We start from the raw sequence: 5,579 nt of genomic DNA, 5'->3' as shown, positions 1-5,579 counted from the left end.
TAAGAATACCCCAAGGATAATCTAACAATACCCCGACAATAACCTAACAATACCTCTAGTATAACCTTAGAAATACCCCAAGGATAACCTAACAATACCCCGACAATAACCTTTCAATACCCCGAGAATAACCTAAGAATACCCCCAAAAATAACCTAACAATATCCCGAGAATAACCTTAGAATACCTCAAAAATAACCTAAGAATATCTCAACAATAATCGAACAATACTCTGGTTGTAACCTAACAATATCTCGAGAATAACCTAAGAATACCCAAAAAATAACCTAACAATTCCCCGACCGTAACATAACAATAACACAACCATAACCTTAGAATACCCCAAGAATAACCTAACAAAACCCTTACAATAACCTAATAATACCCCGAGAATAACCTTAGAATACCCCAACAATAAAATAACTATACATCAACTGTAACCTAACAATACCCCAAGAATAACCTAACAATAACCTGAATAACCTAACAATACCCCAACAATAACCTAACAATAACTCAACCGTAACCTTACAATTCCACAAGAATAACCTAACAATACCCCTAGAATAACCTAACAAGATAACAATACATCAACAATAACCGTAACCTAAGAATACCCCAAAAATAAACTAACAATACATCAGCTGTAACCTAATAATACCCCAAGAATAACCTAACAATACCCCAATAATAACCTAACAATAACTCAACTATAACCTTACAATACCCCAACAATAACCTAACAATACCCCAAGAATAACCTTAGAATACCCTGAGAACAACCTAATAATACCCCAACAGTAGCCTAACAATACTCAGGCTGTAACCTTACAATATCTCGAGAATAACCTAATAATACCCCAAAAATAATCTAACAATTCCCTGACTGTAACATAATAATAACTCAACCACAACCTTAGAATACCCCAAGCATAACCTAACAAAACCCCGATAATAACCTAACAATACCCCGAGAATAACCTTAGAATACCCCAAAAATAAACTAACTATACATCAGCCGTAACCTAACAATACTTCAAGAATAACCTAACAATACCCCAACAATAATCTAACAATAACTCAACTGTAACCTTACAATACCCCAAGAATAACCTAACAATACCCCTAGAATAACCTAACAAGATAACAATACATCAACATTAACCGTAACCTAAGAATACCCCAACAATAAACTAACAATACATCAGCCGTAACCTAACAATACCCAAAGAATAACCTAACAATACCCCAACAATAACCTAAAAATAACTCAATCGTAACCTTACAATACCCCAAGAATAACCTAATAATACCTCTAGAATAACCTAAAAAGAAAAATACATCTACAATAACTGTAACCTAATAATACCCCAACAATAAACTAACTGTATATCAACCGTAACCTAAAAATACCCCAAGAATAACATGTAGTAAGATATCAAACAAATATATATTTCGCATTTCAACCACAATAGACAAGCATTTAAACCAAATCCTCGGAGTAAATATGCCTGCCAAAATTTATAATCATTCAGCCTGTATAATATAAAGACAATCAAAGTGTCGAGATGCATTTATCCTCTAAATAATTTATATCTACAGATTTCATATAGTAGCTCTGCCCTAAACCGAGGCATCTTAGTTTGCCAGTCTTGATGGTCTTCCCAGTTAATCCTGCCTTTCTGTAAAATTGCTTCCATATATTTACAAACAAATATACCGCAGTCGACGCTATTACTTTGTGTGGGAATGCCTCTAGTCGTGATAACATCTCAATTACTCGGGTCACTATGGAAAGCATTCTCGGCGTCCTTACGAAGATGCCTTATCTGGTAATACAAAATATTGTTTAAAATAGTGAAAGAATAAACAGTTTATGTCTGTTGCTAGTTAGACAAGGCTTGGAATTTTACCACATCGCGGGTGACTCCTAAATGCATTTTATTAGGCAATGAGTCCTAGAATCTCCACTTGCGGTCCTTTTGGTTCCCAACAAGTAGAGTCCAATGCATATTAGTAATTACTAGAACTAAAAGTGTCTCTACCTGAGATATAGCTTCCACTGTGACGTGGGCAACACTATCTCAAAGAGGATGGTATCTAAACATTTGCATATACAAAATAAATGAGTTTAAAAGAGCATGAACAGTTAACATTAATGGGAATTTTATTACTTACCTAATATGCCAAAGAGACGTACAAATAGGATCTAAAAGAATCAGGGGACTATCACCGACGAGTATCTAATCTAATGGCAAACAAATCTACATGTTCTACCCCTACTTCTTTATTATCCCAAAGTGATTATCCCAAAGCTTTATTATCCCAAAGTGCTTCAAGGTCATTTCGACTTATATGAATGTGACCCTGAGCAATTATTATGTCATCCCTACATATTGATTGAACAATATTTAATAGATTTAATAAAAAATTAACAGAAAAAGTGTTTTGTTTTTTACATACTTTGTACATACATTTCTTTGTACAGTATCTATCACCTGTTGCATGTGTGATGGTAGTAGTTCTCTGTCGGGGAACTCTATGAACGAACAAGGGAGGACATCTTCGTATGGAACAATTGCGCTCGACTGTACCTCCTCCCAAGCTTCTTCAGTCTCCTCTTCCCTAGCTTCATCGAGCTGTGGAGATGGTATGGTAATCAGCGTAGAAGAATCATAAATATACTGTACTAAATCATCTATATTCAAGGTCAGAACTTCCTCCATCTTCTTTCTCTTTACAACAACAAATGGAGAACTAACTGTCCTCTTTTTCCTCGTTCCTCTGGACTTGATCCTTTGGCTGTTCTTCTTCAAGAATATCGGCACCCCACTCTTATTTCAACGCTTGCTCAATATGAGCAGGTGGTTTTTCTTCCTTTTCTAGGCCTTCTTTTTTCCCAATAAATTCAAAACCTACAGGAGATTCCATGGGAACTATTTATTTTTTTTCTTTATTTCCTTGATGTCGGTCTTCACCTCCATCATTGTATACTCCATACTAGCTTTTAGGTTATTTACAAAATCCTTCAATTGAAATAAAATTTGTTGTTGCTCCCTTAGAGTTTGTCATATATCTTCAAAACCTAAATGTGAATTTGTAGGTGACAGGATGCTACGAATAAAAGGAATAACACCATGAGACTTTGGTGTTGTTCGATGAGTGTGAATTTTGGGTTCTCCAATGGAATTTGCAGGAGACGATATCGGGTCAACTGGAAGGGCAAGTAAACTATGCTCCTCGTCTATTAAATCAACAAAAGAATTAAGAACCTACAAAAACATTCATTATAAGAATTAAATAAGGTGGTCAAATACTAAACATAATCCTGAACTTAAAACAAACATTAATATCATTTACCTATACAGGACTAAGCTTCTTAAGGATTAAATGGATCCTCGAAGGGTTCCACCCTGTATTTATTGGCCACCTCAACATATGAGGTCTAGCGTCAGGATAAGTCGGGGCTGTCATAAGTGTGCCCTCATAAAACCACAGCTGCACAAACACGATTAATAAATGAGAAATTCATATAACCCAAATAAGATGAAAATAAAATTTTTTGATTGAGGTTGAGCAATATACTAACCATTAGAAGAAAAACAAACCCGTTCATGTATCCCAATGGCTGACTCATCCTTATTTTGATGGTGCAAGCATTGACCTGCTCAAATAGGTGGTCACATACTGTTGCGGCCTAATTAAATGAAGAAAAACTATCTACATTCTCAGCAAATGAATAGAGCCCTGTGGGTACACTAAAATTGCTGGAATGAAATAATAAATTAGACAACAAAAATTTAATAATAAGTTCATCAAGACTAGCAGATGAACTCTCCAATAGTTCATTTTTTGCCCACCTTGCATCTACATCATTGACGGGCTTTTTAGCCCAATTTGTCGTAGGACCTCTGTTGGGCATGCCAATCAACAAAGCAACTTGGTTCGCATCAAAACTCTGCTCTTCCCCCCCAAATCTGAAAGCCAATCTATTAACATCCCAATAATTCAATAAGTGCATAGTTAGGATGTGATCTTGAGGATAGGGGGCAGATCAAAAAATTGATTAAGCTTCATTCTTTCCAGGACCATGTCTCCCGAGAGAAAATTGGCCGAACCTTATCCAAAATCTCACTAACTGCTGATGGTCGGCATCTACAATTCATTGACTATTTATTCATCAACCTATAGAAATAAGTCATCAACCTATAGAAATAATATAGAAATAAGATGCATGTTATTAATACTAGAATAACCAAAGAATATTTATTCATCAATACACAGGAATAAGATGCATGTTATTAATATTGTTATTAATACTGGAATACCCTAAAACTACATCAACAATAACCTACGAATAACCTACGCAAAACATAAAATTTAACAAAATAATACCTTAAATAAAACCCAGGAATAACCTATGAATAACCTATGCATAACTTAAAAATAACCTACAAATAACCCAGGAATAAACCACGCATTACTTCAAAATTAAAAAAATAATACCCTAAAAATAACCCAAGAATAACCTACGCATTACTTCAAAATTAACAAAACAATACCCTGAAAATAACTGAGGAATAACCTACGAACAACATGTGCATAACTTAAAAATTACCTACAAATAACCCAGGAATAGCATAGGAATAACCTAAAAATAACTTAAAAATATCCTCAAAATCACTCAGGAATAACCTAATAATAACCTACGCAGAACTTAAAAATTAACAAAATAATACCTTAAAAATAATCTAGGAATAACCAAAGAATAACCTACTCATAACTTAAAAGTAACCTACAAATAACCCAGGAATAACCTACGCATTACTTTAAAATTAACAAAATAATACACTAAAAATAACCTACAAATAACCTACGAATAACCTGGCATAACCTAAAAATAACCTAGGAGTAACCTATGAATAACCTGCACATAAACCTCCAAATAACTTAAAAATAACCAAGGAATAACCTACGAATAACTTGCACATAAATTAAAAATCACCTGAAAGTAACTTAAAAATAACCTGAGAATAAACTAAAAATAACCCACGACTCAACTTAAAAATAACCCAGGAATAACCTACGAATAACCCAAAAAATAACCTACAAATAACCTAAAAAAACCTTAAAAAATCCAGGTTTAAACAGAGAATAAGATATGCCTAACTTACAAATAACCTACGAATAATTTAAAAATAACACATGAATAACATGGAATAACTGCCAATAAGTACTACACTTTGGAGTAACTCAAGAATAACCCAATAATACCTAAAAATAACTCAGGAATAAACTATAATGGCTGCCAATAAGTACTAAACTTTAGAGTAACTCAAGAATAACTCAATAATAACCTAAAAATAAACCACGAATAAATTACAAAATAAAAGATGAATAACACAGAAACAACACAATATTAACCAATTAACGCAGTAGTAACATGAGAATACACTTCAAAGTAATCCATGTATAACCAAACTAATAACCTAAAAATAACCTGAGAATAAAACGATGACAATTACCATGACAAGTTTTCCCCTTCAATGCCCTCCTTCATCCTCTTCGCCTCCTTCTTC

The sequence above is a fragment of the Phalaenopsis equestris genome, unplaced genomic scaffold (genome assembly GCF_001263595.1).
Source record: "Phalaenopsis equestris unplaced genomic scaffold, ASM126359v1 Scaffold000087, whole genome shotgun sequence".
Lineage (NCBI taxonomy): Eukaryota > Viridiplantae > Streptophyta > Magnoliopsida > Asparagales > Orchidaceae > Phalaenopsis > Phalaenopsis equestris.
The sequence above is the reverse complement of the archived record's forward strand: the minus strand, read 5'-3'. Positions refer to the sequence as shown.